A 24,166-nucleotide genomic window follows, 5' to 3' on the forward strand; every position below is an offset into this window, starting at 1 on the left:
TCTACCTAAATATTTATAATTGGCCCTGAAATGTATTTGTGTAGTTTAGATAATCATGTAATAATGCATTGTTTCCCATTATGTAGGACCAGATTCCGTTTTTCATTATTATTACTCTATTTAATTGCTGTTCTATCATTTTTACAATGAAAATTTTTAACGTTAATTTTTACCTGCGATCATTTGACCTGATTTGAATGAATCGTAATTAAGTTCATAATGTTGCTACATGCCTAACTGTAGGCCTAACTAACTGCATGTAACTGTATGCCTAATGTGTGTGTAAATATAACTTTAATTTATTATTCACGACATGGTAGAAAATAAGGCACATAAATGTATTCACACATGTTAGTATAAATTTTATTTGGAATAATACGCTGAATATGTACTATGCTGAATATTGTGTTAGGTAAACGAGACTAATGAAAAAAATGATATACATATGTACATAGTTCTTGTTTATAAGACTTTTATTTATTGATTAATTATCTACTTAATTATAAATTTGTACTTGATATGCGTACACTTTTGAATGTAAATGTGTACATATTTATATTCACATACATGTATGTATGTATGTACCTATATAAATACATATCTACAATAACTGTGTTAAATTACGAATTGCCTAAACTAATTACAGTAGAAAAGTAGTACATTAAGTGTAACCTAAATCATCATTAAAATGCTACGATATTACAATCATTGTAATTATTTGTAGATGTTTAACATTTGTTGGGAATAAATTTGAAATTAGAAAAGGCCAAATAATTACAGTTTTTGTTTATAAACTGTGTAAAAATTAAATGTTTATTGAGAAACGAAGAGCAGCTTTACCGGAAAGAGTTCGTAGGACATAGCCGCCCGTATGCCTCACATTCTACATATTTGGGAAATAGGAGTATCATAAATACGTTTCTCTTGTTCCCACAATTCTCATAGTGTCAATAGACAATGACTTCCACGACGTCAACAAAGTTTTGGAATGACAAAACACCCTACGCGTCTCTATTTGCTAGCTTTTTTGACAACGAAGCAATCAAAGATTAATCTGGTGACAAGCGAAGCCAACCCAACCCGTATATGAATGCCCAGGTTTATGGCTGGAGGGTTGCCCGCGCCCTGGAATTTGGGCATTTATGGCATAGGGAATTTGCCCAATTTTCCCGGCATTTAAATTAATGCCCCCATAAGCTCATAACCGCCTAATGCATTTATGCCCTCGATAAATGCCTAAAATTCCAGGCATTTATTTTCATCCCCAGGGCAGCCTCCTGCCCTACCAACGTCCCCGGGTAACCCTGTGTGATCTACCGGAGGTTGAAGAAACTAGAGACACGTGTACGTCACTTGGGACCTACATACCACTCCTTTCTTGAAGGAGAATGCATTAAATTGAATGTTTAATTGGACCAACGTGCAAACTTTATTTTTTTGACCGCAGATGAAATAGTTAGAACAAGTGTTGAGTAAAAGGTGGTGGCCCGGTGGACCCCACTCTTTTCTGCACTTGTTTATGTTTGTTGAAAATGACCCCCAATTAGAAGTTATACTGAACTTAAAAAATATTAACTGTGACAACTCCTACCGAATTACCTCTTCGGCCGGGATGCGATACATCGAGAATCCGACACGTTGGGCGATAAGTACATACATCTAAACTATTTGTATTTTTTTGTATTTTTATTTGAATCCTAAACCCTTCCAGGCCGAGGCCCATAGAGTTACATAATAATAATTTAAGTAATATAAATAAAATAAAATAATTAATATTTAATTAAAAATACTAATATTCAGGGGTGGGCAAGATACTTGGTCAAGATACAAGATAAAAGATACAAGATAGTATCTTTATCTTGTATCTTCGTCGCCTGATCGGAGAAGTATCTTGTATCTTGTATCTTGTATCTTTTAGAAAGTTGAAAGTATCTTGTGAAAGTATCTTATCTAGATATGCCTGGCAGAAAAGTATCTTAAGATAGTTGACAAGATACAAGATACTTTTTTTCAAAATTCCGTCAAATTAAGTCAATTTCCTACTACAGTCAGTCAATTTGACCATGAATTTGTCGTAATCAGTGTTTGGTGAATTTTTATTTTATGTTTTGCCAATTAGTAACAAACCTGCACATACATACGCATGTTCACATACTCATGTATACATATATGTACACATATATATATGTATATAAGTTAATGTGTACATATGTACACATACACATGCACAATGTGCATTGCACATTACATGATATGTATATAACTACGCTTAACAAATATAAGTTTATAGGGTTTAGTTTGATTTGAATAAGCAGGGAATATATTACAAACTTCGTAAAAATATTCGCATGTTAGTTACAGGTCTAGTTTTTCGAAACTTAGACATTTTTAAAAGTATAAGCACTGGCAACAAAATTTGTATGATTATACAATGATTTTAAATTTTTTACTAACCGGTTAGGGTAGTAAAATTCGGATTTTTTCGTTTAAATTATTAAACATGACTAATTGGGCATGAATACCAGGCTAAAAAAATAAAGTATCTTATCTAATATAAAAGTATCTTAAGATACATATCTTGTATCTTGTATCTTGACTACTCAATTATTAGGAAAGTATCTTGTATCTTGTATCTTGTGTACTTGAGCAAGATGTATCTTTTATCTTGTATCTTATATCTTATCCTAGAAAGTATCTTATCTTGTATCTTGTATCTTACGACCAAAGTATCTTGCCCACCCCTGCTAATATTTTAAAGTGAGTTCTACTTTAACGATTTTGTTAAGTGAGTTCATAATTGCATGAGTAAGAAAATGCTTGCATAATATAAGTTGTCTAATTTGAATAAGTAGTTAAATTTCCATTAGAATATGATTAAAATAATCTGTATAAATTGTAAATATACATCTAAACTATAAACTGTTATGATTATTCCAGCGAGTTGACCCTGAACACTTATGTAAATAGATAAAATGGTTAAGATTCGTGAAGTACGAAATCGCAAAAGCACAGGTTAATTAGAATATGCGCAAAGTTAGATACCCCATAAAAAGCGGGGCTCGAGAATTACAGATGTGTTAGACTACGATAGATACCCTACGTACAGCACCAGGGCATAAATTTAAACCCACTCGAATGCTGCGCGCCCCAATGGCTCAAGGTTATCAGCAGATTTTATTCAGCCATCGCGTTTAGGTTTATGTTGTACAGAATTTAACTGGCTTTCCAACGGTACTACATTTGGTTATGAAAAAATTAACGGGTATGCGTAATTAATCATACCAGAAAAAACACAAAAAATTTAGCTGCAAAAGTTTAAACCCGCTCCTTATTAAAAATTACTTCATAACGAAAGGGGGTTAAGGCAAGGGTTTAGCAATTATTTACATTCATCATAGGTACTCTACTTGCAGAAAAAACTAAACAATGGGAAAAAATCGGGAGTTGACGATTGTGATAACAAATTATTGTAAATCTCCGCGAGCGAGACCTGGGGCACATAAAAATTAGTGCTATTACCAAATTTAACAAAAGTTCAATTAAAACAATGATTAGGAAATAGAAAAATATAGCTACTGTACCGAGTAATCCTAAATCGGGACGCCCAAGAGTCAAATCTAAGCGAATTGACTGAAATATTGTTCCAAAGGCAATCCAAAATCGTGGGATGGCACTCAAAAATTTGACCTCCGACAGCAAGGGGCATTGTGAGATCCAAATTAGCGCATGAATTGTAAAGAGGAGACCCCATGGACCAAGTCCCAAGCGACGATGAGTTCGAAAAAATATGTGCCTACCTGTGAAAAGCTTAACCCGAAGCCTGAAATGGGCTAATGAGCATTCTGGATAAACCACCCAAAACTGAATCAAGGTATCATGGTCGAAAAAAATAAAACTTGGTATTTTCGTGAATTAAGTGGTGAATTATGTTTGGGTGAGACCTGGGGAAGGTCTTAAAAAGCAGTGACTTGTACGCAACGTACAATACATTCATTTTTCAGATTCAAGACATTTCAGAATACTCATTGGCCCATTTCAGGCTTCGGGTTAAGCTTTTCACAGGTAGGCACATTTTTTTTCGAACTCATCGTCGCTTGGGACTTGGTCCATGGGGTCTCCTCTTTACAATTAATGCGCTAATTTGGATCTCACAATGCCCCTTGCTGTCGGAGTTCAAATTTTTGAGTGCCATCCCACGATTTTGGATTGCCTTTGGAACAATATTTCAGTCAATTCGCTTAGATTTGACTCTTGGGCGTCCCGATTTAGGATTACTCGGTACAGTAGCTATATTTTTCTATTTCCTAATCATTGTTTTAATTGAACTTTTGTTAAATTTGGTAATAGCACTAATTTTTATGTGCCCCAGGTCTCGCTCGCGGAGATTTACAATAATTTGTTATCACAATCGTCAACTCCCGATTTTTTCCCATTGTTTAGTTTTTTCTGCAAGTAGAGTACCTATGATGAATGTAAATAATTGCTAAACCCTTGCCTTAACCCCCTTTCGTTATGAAGTAATTTTTAATAAGGAGCGGGTTTAAACTTTTGCAGCTAAATTTTTTGTGTTTTTTTCTGGTATGATTAATTACGCATACCCGTTAATTTTTTCATAACCAAATGTAGTACCGTTGGAAAGCCAGTTAAATTCTGTACAACATAAACCTAAACGCGATGGCTGAATAAAATCTGCTGATAACCTTGAGCCATTGGGGCGCGCAGCATTCGAGTGGGTTTAAATTTATGCCCTGGTGCTGTACGTATGAACGGTCATAAAACGAAATGAACTTGTGGAGAAGAGCAACTCGTTTTATCTTGACAGTTTAAAAATTACCGAATTTAAAATACTAGAGTTCTGACCCAATAATTGCACAGTGTAGGGTGAATCATTCCTACTAGATACCTGAACCCCAATTTTATTTCAAAATAAGGAGTATTTACATAATTACTGTAGAAGCTAAGGTTGCAGACTCATCAAAAACATCAAGTCCGAATTAAAATGAGGGTAATTATACCAATTTTTTCGAATATCGATCGAGACAAATTGTAAATAGTCTGGGATAGAGTCTTGTGTAACATTTGCGCCTAACGTAATTACAATTAACGTTAGTGGCGGTTTAAAATCTTGTGCATTCAGCATTACAGATTAATTATGAGCGGAAATCAATGTTGGAGCAATATTTTTCAAAGTGCTCTGCAGCAAGTTTAGTATTCAGCAGAAGAACACGGTGATCCCTATGTGATTCCATGAAAAAGGTGAAGCAGATTCGTTTAAGCATCCTAAAATTGGAGTAATTACCAGTTCGAAATGATAAGGCAGCGTTTCCTGAAGAAGGAACTATGATAATAAAATATCCACTAATAACGTTGTTTCTTCATATGTTTCGCTGTTGATTCGAAAGCACAGGTCTCTTAATGTTTCCGTACTTACATACATTCTCATAAGAAGGAATGCAAATTCCCACCAATTGCATGTGATCTCTCCGTGCAAGTGAGTGAAGAGAAATTGCAAGTATGTAAACTGCATGTAAGATATAGCGAAATAGAAAAATTAAAAAAGATCTTAAAGAAAAACCTTTCCAAAACCCGCACTTGCTGATGAAGATGGCAAGTGTCTCCATTCATAAAAATGAAAATGAAGCAGAATTTACGATTTGAAGAATGTTAGACACGCCAACTTTTCCGAAAAAGTGCCACAATAACGGGGGCGATGTGAAATACTGAAAACCCTACAAGTAAAATACCTTTTCTCCTCTGGTACTGGTAAAAAATTGGGTCAATATCCTTTAGCAAGGAGCAAGAGGTTTAATAAGTCAAGTCAAGTCAAGTAATCCTTTATTAACATGTCAACAAATATCAGTTAATATAAACTGGTTCCCAATAAAGCCAGGTGGACTTATACACATACAAGAAAGGAAATCAGGACTTCATGACAAAGTATTTCACAAATTTCATCGTAACCTGCCACCAAATTTAGAGAGAAAAAATTGGTATGCATTTCTCGTGAGAAAATTAGTCTAGTAAAAAAAATACCTGCAAAATTGGACTGACGAAATTCTCCAAATAATCTTATGAGGTACCCAAAACGTTTAGTCACTACTACCAGATTCCCAAAACATATGCATACCTAATTCGCTTAGTACGTCCTTTGCAGCAATTTACACCAAAATACTAGAACTCAATCCAAATTCATTTTCGATTAAACATCAATACCTTCGAGACGTAATCTCGAAACAACAATAAAAATAACCGATCCTACACAAGAGCCGATTTTGGTAATATTTACTCCACAAATCGTGGCAGCGATGTTCGACTACTTGAAATAAACTTTCCATAATTTACAATGCAAAATTCCCCAGACTCCGTCACTCCATGCAATTCTCCGGTAACGCCGATAGTTTGCGGACTCGAAATCAAGGATGTTAAGCGTCGACTACGCATTTTTTCGGTCGACCTCATCCTCGCCAGAGGGGGAAACCATAGAGGAAATTGTAGGGATGGTGGAAGTTTCTCCTGGTGAAATTTTTGCAGATCCTGAAGTATCAAGATGCCAAAATATAATTTGGCCGTGGTCCCTAAGCCATGTCTAGGAGTAATGAACGCGTCGAGATTTGCAATAATGCCAAGATATGTATCAATACCAAAATACCCTGACACATTATTTAATACTAATTTTATAAATTGATTCATTCCGACAGTTTTTGCGACACTTTGGAAATACTTTTGTTATAAAACACTCTTGTTTAAACAACCGGATATGAAATAGTGTGATACTTTGTCAACACGGAGGTAATGAATAGTTCACTGTGGTATAATATGTATAATGTTACAGTAAATGCATAACGTAATGTTAGCAATTTTTAAAGTTCCAGCAACAAAGACATATTAAGGGTATTCATTTCGAGGTCGCGTCGGTATTAATAGCAATATTTGCCAAAAGTTCGCATAAAAATGGCTTAAAAATTGAATTGAGAGCTTGCACATCTCCACGGCTACTATTTACATAGTTTACAAAATATTTTTCACACATTTGTTGTAATGGAAAAAATTCATAAATTTCCGGTTTCTTATTTGCCAATGTGGTTCCTTTAAAAAAAAATTCCTGAAATTTGATTTCCAGATTTCCTGAACCGTCACTTGCGAAGCGCCTCCACTACGTTGCTTCACAAAATTGGCAATTTCAAAATAGTACATGCGTACATGCGCACTCGGAATGAATACCCTCATCATGAATTAAACCCTATTTTGGAACAGTTGGGCGGTATTCGACATACCGTATACGAAGTTTAACGTTCCGCTGGACGTGAAAATGCAGTGATCCGTGAAAAACGTGACATGAGAGATTAGTATAAGCTAACTGACATGGGATTTACTTGTGACAAATGTCTCATAACCCAGATATTATGTATGTATGTACATATCTACATATGTACATGTCTGATCATTTAACATCGTTTTTTATAAAATACGAATCATGCACAAAATTAGAAGTTGTAATTTGCCTGCTTACTGCAAGCCAAAGTAATAAAACGTCCCCAAAGTTACGATAAGTATGTATATGTACTTGTCAGAGTCTACAAATTTCCTTATTAATAATTTTGCATCTGGATCGGCTGAAAATAGTTTTAAATGCAGTGCATTGTTTACTTTATGATGGAATGATGGCGGAATATTGTGGGGACGAAATTTTCACTGCAGTGATTGTGTGCCAATAAATCTGGTCCATTTCGCATACATTCACATGCAAAGTGGTTGAGGTCCTGTTCAGCATACAAACAGCGGATGTGTGTGGGGTCCTGCTGGTGTAGATGTTTATTAGGCCGACTGTAGTTCTACAACTGAAATTTAAAACAAATTGTGGTTTTTAAACAGACCATATTTTCCGAGTGGATATTTTCCGACCTATCACCAGCGACGCTGGTGGTAAGTAGCAAGTAATGAGTGGAGATATTTAAAATCATTAGATTTAATAATTTAGCCATCATGCTAAGGGTTGATTCATAAATCGTGGCACAGTTTGCCTTTAGCTCCAGATTTAACAAAGATTCAAATTATTGGGTATGAATTGTTGCATATGATAGTCCAACCGATGTAGTGTTAGGGTTTTACTTCAAAAAGGTTGGCAATTAAACTAGAACATGGTCAGACAAAAAGAAAAACAAGTCCAAGCAAATTTCTTGGTGCACTTTTACAAAAATGCGGCCAAATTGGACGAGAAAAAGATGCACCACCACCTCAAAAATGAAAATATTCCAAATCCCTCAAATTGCCATCACATGTCAATGTATGCTTCAAGAAAATGGGTGTGAAATATGAAGTTAATGTATTTCCCAAAGTCAAATTTCCAAAAACTGACAGATTTGGTTAGCGTTGGACGAAAATGAAGCAATTTCAAAGCCCTCAATTATGGATTGGATCATGACCCCATGTCTTTATTTATCAAAATGTATCAAACACCGATTATTTCCTTACATAAATGGTCATGAGGAGACAGATTTTGGTGATATGAGGCCACCTTCCATTACGGTTGAATTATTACCGACCACCTCAACGATAAAAAAATTTGGTTTCTGGCAAAATTGGAACATGCCAACAATGTTCTCCAGACAAGTGGGATTGAAAGATTTTAGGCTTGATGCAAAAGAGAACATCCATAACGACTGAAAGTGACGAAAATCCTGCTTTGAATTCGACTCGTCATGAGTCAAACCTGAAGATTGTGGGGAGAAAGTCAGGAAAGGCAAAAATCAACAGGCCTGGAAAAACCTGTGAGAAGTTTCTTCCAGAGGGTCGACGGGACCAAAGTGATTTTGGTCAATGTTGTGCATCGCATTTGTAACAATTATTAACAAAGTTGTTAACATTTCAACTTATTGTTTAGTAATGAACGCCTTTTCAAATCGTGCCACGATTTATGAATCAATCCTTATATACATACATATTACTTGTGTAAAGTACTTTTGAGAAGTTTATTTGGGAACGATCTTAAACGACGTAACGCTTAAAAAATATTTTTTATCTCCCTCCTTGTTTGAACAGAATTTGTGAAATACGCTAGATATCAATTGATCGCAAATAAATCGTTTAAGAGCACGTGGTTTACGAAAATAGCATTTTGTGCCGCGTGTCGCATGTCTGAAGTTGCCCACCCCTGTCTGTAACAGTTCGTAACGGTATTTTAAAACTTATCCAACATTTTTAAAATTTACCCACCCATTTCACAAGTTTTGCATAACGTTGGATAAGTTTTACCTTATGGTCATGTCATCCGCTTTTTTACTCAGCCTTGAGTAAGTTTTACTTATTTTTATTAAGTGTGTGTTACAGAATTTAAGAACGTCCCATTAAAATTAATGATCCATTTACCTCGGTGAAATTAAATCAGTTCCAATTTGTAGTTCATATCCAGGGTTCGGAAGAAACCAGGGTTTTAATCAAAAATTATAAAACCCATGGGTTTTAATGGGTTTTACCATGGTAATTGGGTTTTATTTGGGCTTTAATGGGGTTTATTGGGTTTTATTGGGTTTAAATGGGTTTTATTGGGTTTTATTAGTTTTAAGTAATAACTTACCTACTGGGCCCAGGCAAGCTGAAAGTAGCTCTTAACTTCAAAACCGCTGGAGATAATAAAAATCTGATAAGTGCATTGGATTCCTCGTGCAATTTTGCATAAGTAACAAAAATCAGTTTTTAACTACCTGGAAAGCAAATCAGCAGAGAAAAGTTTGAAATGACGCAGGCGACGATAATTTTTCACCTAAAAATTGAGGAGAGAAATGGTGAATTTGAAAAATATGATGGGAATCGAACCTAAACTTTAATTTGATCCAAGGGCATATAAAAACGTTCATTAAGTTTGGGTCGACTAAGAACGTTCGAAGAAATTTTTTTATAAAACCTCCAAGGACCACACCCATCGTGAAGGCGCTGAAGGCTAGAATCCGAAGAAATTCACGAAATTTCCACGGATAATAGCCTCACCGCTGACACTGTTGATGCAAATTACCCAATGAGTGCTCAAACTGACCCTCCGGCTTAGGGCTTTGAAACGTGATACTCCCTTTATGCTCAACAACCCCCTAAAGAAAGCCACATTAAAGAAACTCAAGGCTTCCTTTAAGCGGTGCGCTCTAAAAACGTGAAGATAATTTTTTTTTACAAATGAGTAACTTTTGACTGTGAATCAATATTTTTACAAACGAAATGGCAGAATCTACGCAAAATCTTTCAAAGATATCCCCCAATAAAGAAAAAAGGTCAAGAGTTTACATTATCCAGGTTTTGCGATGGTTTTGGCATGTGTGAGCTGATTGGGGGTAATTTTTCATAATTTCGTCGAAAATGGGGAGAAGGTGAGGGATCAAATTTCTTAAAATATGTTTTTAAGTCCATCGTACATCCCCTAAGTGAGGCCATATTCAATGGAGTCAACGAGACCTTTGCAAAGGGCTCAGCACCAGCTAATAGTGCAAAAAATGATTAAAGCGTAGCTAAAAAACCAAATTCCGGACTTCATCTCTATTTGGGATTTTCCATTCTCCTTCTTGGATTTGAATCCCCGGACTATAAAAGATACTAATACTTTGAGGCAAAGGTGTGTTCTAAGCCTCGTAAAAGTGCAAAGGCTCCAAAAAAATCTTTGACCCTGGAATGGAGCAATTTATCCACAAATTCAATGCGCACTTTAGTCGAGGACTCGAGGCCGCTTCTTCTGCACTGCATTAATGTAGGAGGAGGAAATTTCGAAAGCTAAAAACTGTTTTCTACTCAAAAACTAACTGGCTTTCCATTCAAATTTACTAGAAATGTGTAACACAAAAACTGTGGTAGCTACAGCGTTTCATTTCACTACCAGTTTGCCTGGGCCACCTAGTAACAAAAATAATTCGGAAGTTGTATCTATTTGAAATTATTTTTGTTTTATAACACTTGAAATCTGTGATGCTAAAGGATGGAGTCAATTGTTGATTTGTTCCGAATTTTCATATATTAGAATAGTAATGAAATAAACTGCTTTAGAATGAATTGAGATTCGATTCAATTTGTCTTCTAACGTATAGGAGATGTATTTAACTATTAAAAAGTAGTTTTAAGGTAAAATTCAATTAAAACCTAATAAAACCCATTAAAACTAGGGTTGCCGCGGGTAGCGAAAATGCTACCCGTTACCCGACCCGCTACCCGCAGTACAATTACCGTACCCGCACGGGTACCCGTGCGGGTACCCGTTACCCGTTATGAGAATTAAGTTAAGAACTAACCAACCTTCAGAATTAACTTGATTTAGCAATTATTTGCCCATTTGGGTTGTTCAGTAGTTTGAGATACTGCTGTGCAAGTTACGAATGCCATATTTTGCTAGATCTCGTTAGAAGTTTCTGAAACCAGACTTTTAGGCAGACAATGGAACCTTTTTCAAGCTACACCGGAATTTCTTAGCGATTTATGTTAAAACAATCAAGCCAAAAATTAGGAATTATCACTTATCTTTCTGCTGAATAGCCCATTTAACGATAAATATGTATTGGGGACAGAGTTCAAAGTCCATCATAGTTTTCGTCCCGTGGAAAAAAAGATGCAGAGCATTTACTTAAAAATTCAACTTTGCGCCAATATTATTCTTCAAAGTGGAGATTCAATGGAAAATATCATGCGATTCCTAATTTTTGGCTTGACTTTTTGATATAAATACTACATGGAAAGTAGTGTACTTGAAAAAGGTTAAGTTTGACTTTTTAAATTTTGATTGAAAAAAAAAATTATCTACAAATAAAATATTTGATTTCAATCGGGTTTAGGTTTTTCACCTTCAAAGCACAAATTGAAATCTCATGAGTCTTACGTTAATACACACAAATTCAAGTCAAATTATTACTGATATTTGAGAACAGGCAAATTATACTTTGGTTACAATAATTTCTCCGCATTTTTGGGACGAGAAAACCATTTGAGGCTGCCGTAGGCTTCTGACCTCCGAAAAGACACTCGGTGAAAACGCCAGTAGCTGGCAAGTGGCAAATTTTGAAATGGATGAATAATAAATTGACGCTATTGCTGGTAAATAGACTAACTTGCTGCCAAGTTTCCTTGTGAATTGATTTATGTCCAAAATTAAATAAAAACTGAACTACCCGTTACCCGTGCGGGTAGTTTTCGCTACCCGCAGAAAACGGGTACCCGCAAGAATCGAGCGGGTATGCGGGTAACGGGTACCCGACCCGTTACCCGCGGCAACCCTAATTAAAACCCAAATAAAACCCACTTAACATGGTAAAACCCAGTGAGTTGTATTCATTTACAACCCATTAAAACCCAATAAGACCCAATAAAACCCAACCCATTAAAACCCAGGTCGGAATACCCTGTTCATATCCCAGAGTTGCTGGAAGTTTTTGAGAGAGTTCTGGTAGAGTTAGTTACGTACATATTCTCCAGTGAAAGTCGTTAGATTCCATCCAGAGGTCGACGCCGCCGCGCCGCCGGTAGCATTTTATGCACCGCCGCCGCCACCGAAAAATTTGATTTCCTATTCCTTCAACATTGCGACGCCGCGCCGCGCCACCGACGCCGCCGAAAAATCACCACAAACATTCGCCGCCGCCGCCGAAAATTTGTCGGCGTCGACCTCTGATTCGATCACTAAATATATGAAATTAATAACTTATTAATTGTGTATAATTAATTGTATTAATTAATTGTACATTATTAATTGTATATTAACCAATATGAATCAGAAAATATGAATATTTTTTATTCAATTGATGATTCATATGCAGAGGACGGCTATGTATGTAAGATTTTAGGAAAAATTGCGGAATTAAATATTTTTTCAATATTTGAAGAAAATGTCAATATAATAACGAAATATGTATGTATATGTGAAAAAATTGAATCATAAATATTTCTGAATTGAATTCTCTAGGTTTTAAGTGGTGGAATTTCTACGAGTAAAACTCGTCTCAGATCGTTGAAATATTCATCAAATATATTTATGAATTTAAAAATTATCGAAAAGATTTACATATTTTTCTACCGATAGTGGAGATATTTATCAGCATATGCCCAAAAACTAGAAAGATGCCCATACGCATACATGTATATTTAACAATATGTAAAAAAAAATATTATGAAATTTCTGAAAATCCAGAAATATATGAAAAAGGCTGTTAAACATGCTATACATACATGATATGTTCGCCGTTGCGTTTGATGGCACCGTGGGAAGGAGGAAACGCCAAAAAAATCAGATTTTGCATCTTCAACGGATATATATTTTTTTGAACTTACGCGTAAAACTATGTAGGTGGTACCCCGAAGAAGTTTGACCATCTGTCGTCATCAAATGAAAAGTTGCAAATAAATACATGTCTGCCCTCCGTCTATGAAAAATCTTTCAATAAAAACAGCAAATTTTGTAATTAGCCAAATTATGCAAAAAAAAATATTGACTGTGGAACATGTATATAATTCTGAATAAATTATTTTCAATATCAGGAGTTATAAATTTCACGAAATATTTATGTACTTACATGTTTTAGAATAGATTTATAGACTGGTAACTAGGGTTGCCGCGGGTAACGGGTCGGGTACCCGTTACCCGCATACCCGCTCGATTCTTGCGGGTACCCGTTTTCTGCGGGTAGCGAAAACTACCCGCACGGGTAACGGGTAGTTCAGTTTTTATTTAATTTTGGACATAAATCAATTCACAAGGAAACTTGGCAGCAAGTTAGTCTATTTACCAGCAATAGCGTCAATTTATTATTCATCCATTTCAAAATTTGCCACTTGCCAGCTACTGGCGTTTTCACCGAGTGTCTTTTCGGAGGTCAGAAGCCTACGGCAGCCTCAAATGGTTTTCTCGTCCCAAAAATGCGGAGAAATTATTGTAACCAAAGTATAATTTGCCTGTTCTCAAATATCAGTAATAATTTGACTTGAATTTGTGTGTATTAACGTAAGACTCATGAGATTTCAATTTGTGCTTTGAAGGTGAAAAACCTAAACCCGATTGAAATCAAATATTTTATTTGTAGATAATTTTTTTTTTCAATCAAAATTTAAAAAGTCAAACTTAACCTTTTTCAAGTACACTACTTTCCATGTAGTATTTATATCAAAAAGTCAAGCCAAAAATTAGGAATCGCATGATATTTTCCATTGAATCTCCACTTTGAAGAATAATATTGGCGCAAAGTTGAATTTTTAAGTAAATGCTCTGCATCTTTTTTTCCACGGGACGAAAACTATGATGGACTTTGAACTCTGTCCCCAATACATATTTATCGTTAAATGGGCTATTCAGCAGAAAGATAAGTGATAATTCCTAATTTTTGGCTTGATTGTTTTAACATAAATCGCTAAGAAATTCCGGTGTAGCTTGAAAAAGGTTCCATTGTCTGCCTAAAAGTCTGGTTTCAGAAACTTCTAACGAGATCTAGCAAAATATGGCATTCGTAACTTGCACAGCAGTATCTCAAACTACTGAACAACCCAAATGGGCAAATAATTGCTAAATCAAGTTAATTCTGAAGGTTGGTTAGTTCTTAACTTAATTCTCATAACGGGTAACGGGTACCCGCACGGGTACCCGTGCGGGTACGGTAATTGTACTGCGGGTAGCGGGTCGGGTAACGGGTAGCATTTTCGCTACCCGCGGCAACCCTACTGGTAACTATTTTAAACAACACTAGTTTGCCCTGATAAAAAGTAGTTTAGATATTTACAATTTTCAGTTTATGAAAATTTTCCAATTTATGTATGCAAAACTTTGCTGATTTAGCCATCTCCCAACCTTCCCTTCCCAGGGAGAGGGCGAGGCAATAATGTGAGATGAATCGGACAAAGAGAGGAAACCGTTTGTCCCTTGGCATATGCAGACCGACGATTTTGTTGCCATGGTAACAACCACGAGTGCCAGATGCTGCCCGACTTTTGTCTTGAGAACAAAGGCGGAACCAACTTGGAATTAACAAGTATAAAATTTGCAAACAAGAAGTTTGTATGCAATTGACTGCAGAAATTTAATACGAAATATAACGTGACCATCGATGCATACAAAACTTTTGTTCTGTGTAATGTTGCATTTATACTTTTGGCCGACATGCTTGAGCCAAATACATATTTACGTTAATATACATAGTTGTAAACGCGAATATGTATTATATTTGTTTCCAGACGCTTTTGCTTCAAACCCATGCCGAATTTGATGACCAGTTACATGTTTTGAAAAAATATCTACCTAAATATAATTGGCTCTATGTATGTACATATGTATTTGTTTAGTTTAGATGATCATATAATAATGCATTGTTTCCCATTATGTGAGACCAGATTCCGTTTTTTCATTATCTAATTACTAATTACATTATCTAATTACACGGTTACTCTATTTAATTTGTGTCCTATTATTTTTACAGCATTTTTAGCGTTAATTTTTACCTGCGATCATTTCACCTAATTTTGTAAATCATAATTTTGTTCATAATGTAAGTAGGCCTAATGTGGGTATTAGGGTTGCCGCGGGTAACGGGTCGGGTACCCGTTACCCGCATACCCGCACGATTTTTGCGGGTACCCGTTCTCTGCGGGTAGAATAAATGCTTTTTATTCTTGGAAAATGCGGAGAAATTATTGTTTCTCAAGAATAACTTGCCTGCTCTGAAACATCAGTAATAACTTGACTTGTACTTGTGTCTTTATGTAAAACTGACGAGATTTTAATTTGTGCTTTGAAGGTGAAAAACTTGAATCGATTGAAAGCAAAAATTTTATTTGTAGGCAATTTCGTAAATGATGCCTTCATTTAAAATATAAATTTTAAAAATCAGACTAAAAATTGACTCTATTTTCAAATTACACAAGGATTGTCTCGCGAGTATATCAAAATATTAACGTCAAAGTCCAATTTTTAAGTACATGTTTTGCATCTTTTTCCTTCGCTGACGTTAACCATAGTTGACTTTGAACTCTCCCCCCAAATAGTTTTCTTTTACCGGGCTATTCAACAGAAAAATAAGTGATAATTCCTAATTTTTGGCTTGATTTTTCTATATAATTCGCTAAGAAATCACGGCATAGGCTTGAAAAGGTTCCATTGTAAGCCAAAAAAGTTTGGTTTCAGAAAAATCTAAGGTCATCTAGCAAATTATGGCATTCGGTACCTGCACAGTATTATATCCAACTACTGAACAACCCAAATGAGCAAATAATTGATTAAATCAAATTTATTCTGAAGGTTAGTTAGTTTTAACTTAATTCTCGTAACGGGTAGCGGGTAACGGGTACCCGCACGGGTACCCGTGCGGGTACGGGTAGTTGTGCTGCGGGTAACGGGTCGGGTAACGGGTAGCATTTTCGCTACCCGCGGCAACCCTAGTGGGTATACATATAACTTTAATTTATTATTCATGACATCATGTCATTGACATGGTAGAAAATATGGCACATAAATGTATTCACACATCTTGGTCTAAATTTGATTTGGAATAATACGCTGAATATTTACTATGCTGAATATTGTTTTAGGTAAATGAGGCTAATAGAAAAAAATGATATATGTGTATACATAGTTCTTGTTTATAAAATTTTTATTTATTGATTAATTATAAATTTGTGCTTGATATCCCTACATTTTTGTATTCATGTAAATGTGTTTATATGTATTTATATATACATATAAATAAATATGTACCCATATAAATATCTACAATAACTATGTTAAATTACGAATTACCTAAATTAATTACAATATAAAAGTAGTTATTTAGTGTAACGTAAATTATCATTAAAATGCTACAATTTTATAATTTGATTTGATTTATTCACATCAAGCTTGACTTACAAAGATCTTGTTACGCTTGACGGCTAACACAAAAAAGTTTTACACAAATGTTTGTCACATGTATATGTCATATGTATAATCATTGTTGTCATTTTAAAATTGCATCCAGATTTACTTTATTAACAAATTTGTTTATTAAACTTTTATCTGAGAATGGTCCCGGGCCACATGAAGAAATTCGGGTTTTAAAATTATTAAAAGTAAAATTAGTTTTTATACATAAACTAGCGTATAAGCCCGTCTCCCGCCGGGCGAGCGAGAATTATCAGATGCAAAAGTCTGTCGGAAGCCGAAGTGAAAGCAAAGAAAGTCAAGTTTAGACTGGCGCGTATTAAATGTCTAATGGCAGTTATCTTGGGCTGGTTGTAGCCTTGACTTCGATTTCACTTTAACTTTACTTTAAACTAAAGTGGCGGATCCTGGATACCCATGACAGACTTCCAATTCTGTTTTACTTCAAACTAAAGTGGCCATGATAATCACCCCCAGACAACCACAATCAGATAACCACCCATGACAGCCACCCATAATAACCACCCGCTGATAGCCACCCATGATAACCACCCCCAGATAAACCCCCATGATAACTACCCCCAGATATCCACCCCAGATATCCACCCCAGAACCCCCCATGATAACTACCCCCAGATAACCACCCATGACAACCCCCCATGATAACAACCCCCAGATAACCCCCCACGATAACTACCCCCAGATAACCACCCCATGATAACTAACCCCAGATAACCACCCATGACAACCCCCCATGATAACCACCCCCAGATAACCCCCCTGATAACCACCCATGATAACCACCCCCAGATAACCACCCATGACAACCACCCATGATAACCACCCCCAGATAATTCATTGGTAAAGTGTGCACTGGTGAGCAATGCAATTTGTGTCTTGTCTAACACACGTGTGTGTGTGAACACACGTGTTCACTTCACACTTTTGTGTCTCGTCACTACCTTCAAAAAGTGTGAAGTGATCATTGTGTTTTGTCACCACCTCCAAAAAGTGGTTATCTGGGGGTGGTTGTCAGACTGGCTATCTGGGGGTGGTTGTTCGACAGTGGTGATCTGGGGGTGGTTGTCATGCAGTGGTTATCTGGGGGTGGTTGTCATGCAGTGGTGACCTGGGGATGGTTGTCATGCAGTGGTTATCTGGGGGTGGTTGTCAGACTGGCTATCTGGGGGTGGTTGTTCGACAGTGGTGATCTGGGGGTGGTTGTCATGCAGTGGTTATCTGGGGGTGGTTGTCATGCAGTGGTGACCTGGGGATGGTTGTCATGCAGTGGTTATCTGGGGGTGGTTGTCAGACAGTGGTTATCTGGAGGTGGTTGTCATGCAGTGGTGACCTGGGGATGGTTGTCATGCAGTGGTGATCTGGGGAATTTATGTTTTTAAATAAAGAATTTAATTTGAATTTTCGCGCCATTCGAAACTTAACTTTCTCCACTTTCACTTCCGTAACGGAAAATTACTTTCACCTCCGTTGCCAAGAGACATTTCCAGCTTATAATATAGAAGATGTGTACTTAAATGTACATTAAATGCTTATTGAGAAACGAAGAGCAGTTTTACCAGAAATACATAGTACGTAAGACATAGCTATACCCGTATGCAATATCGAGTTTTCCTCAATCTACCGCAATGTTAACTCTCAATCTGCTCCTGTGTAAACGTCTGCATGCACGGAAAACCAAAACTCAATGATACTCATCGGTCTCTATAAAATCTGGGGGTGGTCCCAGACCCCATAAAGTATATATATTCTGAATCCTCCCACCAAGACCTTTCCAACGATACCCCACTTATGGGGTTATGTGAGACTTTGCCTGGTGACCTTTTTCGTTTGTGCGAAAAACTTGTTGACCTTGGAAAAATTTAAAAATCCTTAACTAATCTGATAGTACAAGTCAGTCTGATCAGTTTTTATCAAATGTGAAGAAAATCTATCGGGGATTGTTGAAATGCGGGCTATTTAAAAAATGGTGATGGATGAGCCAACTTTGTAACTTAACTTAAGATCGAAATCGTGTCAAAATTAAGTCCCAATTTTAACCATTTCGGCTGCACCATTGGTGCAACATTATATCAAATGTCTGTTATTCCCCGTTTATTCTGTACGATTGGTGCAAAATTATATGAAAATTATGCATCCATTTTGTCCGCTTATTTTGCAGCAATGGTGTAAAACTATATCCTAACCATTATTCCAGGGTGAGCTACTTCTAACGTTAGTACGGTTTATTTTCTTAACTATTTCTGTCCTCAGACATCATTAACCGTGAAAATAAGCCCAAAATTAAAAACTTCGTTATGACTCCTCAAGGGGCTACCACTTCATAAAATTCTCCCCACCGTAAGAAATTTTTTAGAGGGGTTTGTTTTGCAATGCTACCTTCCCCAAATAGTGTTTAACATATTTCGAAATAATTGTGTTATTTGGAACACTCTAAAATTTCATACACAGTTATGATTGCAGCACTCTAAATATTTTGAGTCCGCAATTTGCCTTAACATAAATTCAAATTTCTTTTGATATATATGATGGTTGCAGCTGGTTGCAGCAGTTTTAGTAGATGAGATGTTGGGGATTAATAGTGTATTTACACTTCCTAGAAATACCACAGGACTAGACAGGATTTTCTACTTGAAGTTTTTCCCATTTAACCCAATGTTATAAGCCAAGTTTAGGCATCCACCACGCCATAACCACTTGAACTATCCAAATGAAATTTTGCAAATTTGAACATCTATGTCAAAGGTACTGATGAGGGTACTTCATTTTCGAATCGGTGAGAATAGGTTTTAGCCAAGAATTTCAATATTCCAGACCACCGTGCATTGGTGCATAATTGCAAAAAAATTATGTATCTATTTTGTTGCATTTTTCTGCACCTTTGGGGCTGGTTATAACCAAATCATTATTACAGGGTGAGCTACTTCTAACGTTACTACGGTTTATTGTAATTAACTTGAAATTGCAATCAGATTTTGTTAGGAATAAAATTCAAAGTGCTACATAATTATGTAAGTGCCAAATAATGAAATGTATTTTTTATGAATAAAATTGTAATATTTATTGCAAGATGAAAAGCAGTTTTACCGGAAATGGTGTGTATGTAAGGCATGTCTGCCTTTATGCGTCACACTCCATGTTTCGATACACATTATTTAGTTTGCCATGTTCAAAGTCTACATATGTGACTGGACTTCGACACCACTTCGAACCTTAGGTGCGATACTGAACCCCACTGTTTGCGAAACAAAACGCCCCTACTGTTCTCGCGATCGAGAGGCTATCTTCTTTAAAAAGACGTTGGATTCGACAAAAATTCCCCATCACTGCGGTGACTTCGGAAGATGCGGTACACGGAATACCCTACGGGATGAGTTATGTATCAACTTGAATGGTACGCCCATCATGAAATCCCAACGGTTGGATCCACAAAATCACCTATCTATAAATTAATTTAAAGCAATAGACACTATCTATTTCCATGCATTATTAGCTCACCCTGCGTAGCACGGGAGCTATTGAATTCCTCTTGTCCGTCCGTCCGTCTGTGTGTTAACGACCTTTTTGCATCAATTGATGCTAATTAAAATGTCCCTGGTCCATTTTTTCATAAATTAAAAGCATCGTTGGTATCTGATAATTGGAAAAAAAATTATGCGAAAGAATTGAGGGCTTTGATGCATAACGCACCAATAATGCATACTACTCGGGGGATTTTATTAGACAATTTTGACATAAATTTTTCAAAATTTTCGTCGACCGTTGGTAGGTAATTCTCCACCGGTGAGGCACAATTTTTGGACTTTCCTCGATTCACAATAATTATTGATCTATTTTTTTTTAATTTGTCTGCACCATTGGTGCAATATTGCATATAAATTATTGATCTACTTTGTTGGATTTTTCTGCACCTTTGGGGCAAGTTATAACCAAATCATTATTACAGGGTGAGCTACTTCTAACGTTACTACGGTTTATTTTTTCTTATTTAAAACATTTTCGAAGAAAGTTTCTTAACAATAACTTCTATCGATTTTTTCTTCCGATGTTGCTGTTAAATGTGTACGATGGAGCAGCAAAAGCTTTCTATAATGAGTTTTCCTATCAGCGATAAACTTCGTACAGATGAAGGCTGAAATATTTTTTGGTATCTTCATCCTATGCTTTACAATTGCAAGGTTGGCATATTAAATCCATTCTAGTCAGACTGATTTACAAAATTGAGAAAAAAATAGAATCGAGTTGTAATCGTATGCAGACAATGAGCAAATCGATAAATTAATTTCCCCTAAATTGAAAAGGTGATTAGAACAATGGTGGATAAAGTTGATCAACAAAAAGCATGTCGTAGTGATCAACCCCGCGACAAAATATGCAGGATTATTTGCCTCTAGTTTTGGTTATCTAAGAGTAGGATTATATAACCCAGATAATTTCAAACCTAGAATTTTCTCAACGCTCAATTAATATAAATTCCTGACAACAAGTTACAATTTTGTGCAGATTGTAGTTAGATATAAATATTCATATCATTGGCACGACGTGGAATACGTAGTAAAGAAGGAAATAAGGCCCCTAAAGGAAATTATATTTCATGCTTGTGATTTATAATTGATAATTAATCATTAAGTAATGAACAATTAATGATTAATTGATTAGTTTAGAATTGATACATTATACGAGTAATAAACATAAAGATTGTATATCGTAAAGTGATAAACAACTTTCATGAACATACCTCTGAAATTAAAGCATTCACATTTTCCACTGCTGGAATTTTGCGAAGGGGGATTTATTTGCGTAAGCATGCATTTTCCGATGCAAATCCTCTGATCAAGCTATTTATGACCGGTATAAAGTTCAAACTAAACTATAAAGTTCAAAAAATATGTTTCTTAATTTGTTTTTTACTCCTTTACATATATGTATGTATGTATAAATTTACTGATAGTATTTATGAAGCATCGCCGAAATAATAATTTAATATTGATACAAAAACGTCAAAATATTTCCGAAATTTGAGGGAAATAAGCAAAAAAATTACAGTTCTTAATTTTTTGGTACACTTTCTTTTAGAACTCACAACTCGTAGAAATATTTACCAAATGTGTACACACATATTGATTTACACATTCGTACTCACTTTTGGAAATAATATCAATGAGGGATGGATTTTAAAAAAATATATAATGGAGGACATTCAACTATGTACGATATGTAAAACTCAGTATTTCGAAATTTGTGATGAATTAGTCCTTTTGGTGAATTGAAAAGGCGAAGACACCCAGAAAATTTAACCCTTGGTCGTCATCAAATGAAAAAGTTGAAAATAACTAAATTTTCTGATTATGCGAAATATACATGTGAATCAAAACAACAAATACGGAATTATGCAAATCGTAAAATTAAGCTAAGCATATTTACTCACAAAAAAGACTATCAGAATTTTGAATACATACACATTATTTTTAAAAACGCGAGCAATTTATTGTGTGAAATAAATACTTACGCGTTTCCGAAGAGAATTCCAGATCTGCCTCTAATTTAAATGACACTTATCTGCCCCGATAAAAAGTAGTTTAGATATTTCGAATTTTCAAAATGTGAAGCACAACTTAAAAATTCAACTTAAGAAGTGGAAAATGGTTTCAAATAAACCATTAGTTTTAACCCTCTCTCAATAAACCTCCCTTCCCAGGGAGAGGGTGAAGCTACAATGCAGGACAAAGGGACGGATCTGTGATGCTGATGAAAATCATTTCGCTGCCATGGCAACAAATAAGGGTATGTAGACAGACAGATGCTTCTCATCTTTTATATTTTATTCAAGTACCATTATCTGAAATAAATATGTGTGTACACATGAAATGCACAGAGACGGAAGGATGGTCCTTTATTCATCTTTTGTGGGATTGAGGTGAGTTGGACATACTCATAAATTTCACCCCGTTGATTATTATCTCAAATCCGCCTTGCTCCAAGTGTCCACATGTATTCCTGTGTGTGTATGTACTTCCTGAACTTCAACGTTGCCCAGATATGTACTGGTACTGACCAACGACAGATGCACGGCGAGTGGGTTCGATTTTTTTAATGTATCCACATGTACACGTTTTACTCGTATGTCTTTGGTATATCGGGCCGCAAAGATGTTTAATTTGAATGAGGTGAAATTATTTCCAAAATTTTCTGCCCCAAAATATATAAACACATTTTAGAAATACGCTTGTGTGCAAAACACACTTGTTTGGGATATATGCTCATATGTCTACAAGAGCCCGAAGTCTTTGTATCCACATCTCACTCGCGGTACGCACTCATTCCAAGGCATATTGGTTTCATTTCTAAGCGATAGATTTTTTCTCGGATTTCAGACTTGTGTGGGGTTTAGCACATGTATCTAGCTTCAGTTTGGACCACATGTCATATTCCAGAAGGTTGAGGTTCGGCGACAGTGAATTTTGTTCTTGATCCGAAATGTAGTCAGAAATTTTGGAGTTCTACCTAGGGTTGCCGAGGGTAACGGGTCGGGTACCCGTTACCCGCATACCCGCTCGATTCTTGCGGGTACCCGTTTTCAGCGGGTAGCGAAAACTACCCGCACGGGTAACGGGTAGTTCAGTTTTTATTTAATTTTGGACATAAATCAATTCACAAGGAAACTTGGCAGCAAGTTAGTCTATTTACCAGCAATAGCGTCAATTTATTATTCATCCATTTCAAAATTTGCCACTTGCCAGCTACTGGCGTTTTCACCGAGTGTCTTTTCGGAGGTCAGAAGCCTACGGCAGCCTCAAATGGTTTTCTCGTCCCAAAAATGCGGAGAAATTATTGTAACCAAAGTATAATTTGCCTGTTCTCAAATATCAGTAATAATTTGACTTGAATTTGTGTGTATTAACGTAAGACTCATGAGATTTCAATTTGTGCTTTGAAGGTGAAAAACCTAAATCCGATTGAAATCAAATATTTTATTTGTAGATAATTTTTTTTTTCAATCAAAATTTAAAAAGTCAAACTTAACCTTTTTCAAGTACACTACTTTCCATGTAGTATTTATATCAAAAAGTCAAGCCAAAAATTAGGAATCGCATGATATTTTCCATTGAATCTCCACTTTGAAGAATAATATTGGCGCAAAGTTGAATTTTTAAGTAAATGCTCTGCATCTTTTTTTCCACGGGACGAAAACTATGATGGACTTTGAACTCTGTCCCCAATACATATTTATCGTTAAATGGGCTATTCAGCAGAAAGATAAGTGATAATTCCTAATTTTTGGCTTGATTG

General features: G+C 35.8%; 1 long non-coding RNA gene across 1 annotated transcript; it reads right to left on the reverse strand.

The window, feature by feature from the left end:
• Positions 1 to 4,753: 4,753 nt before the first annotated feature.
• Positions 4,754 to 10,070, reverse strand: LOC118437293. Its single transcript, XR_004836001.1, has 3 exons — positions 9,702 to 10,070; positions 9,575 to 9,620; positions 4,754 to 7,838 (listed from the first exon to the last, which is right to left on the reverse strand). It is a non-coding gene; the product is annotated as an uncharacterized LOC118437293 (long non-coding RNA).
• Positions 10,071 to 24,166: the final 14,096 nt, after the last annotated feature.

Source organism: Folsomia candida, unplaced genomic scaffold (genome assembly GCF_002217175.1).
Source record: "Folsomia candida strain VU population unplaced genomic scaffold, ASM221717v1 Fcan01_Sc013, whole genome shotgun sequence".
In the NCBI taxonomy this organism is placed as follows: Eukaryota; Metazoa; Arthropoda; class Collembola; order Entomobryomorpha; family Isotomidae; genus Folsomia; species Folsomia candida.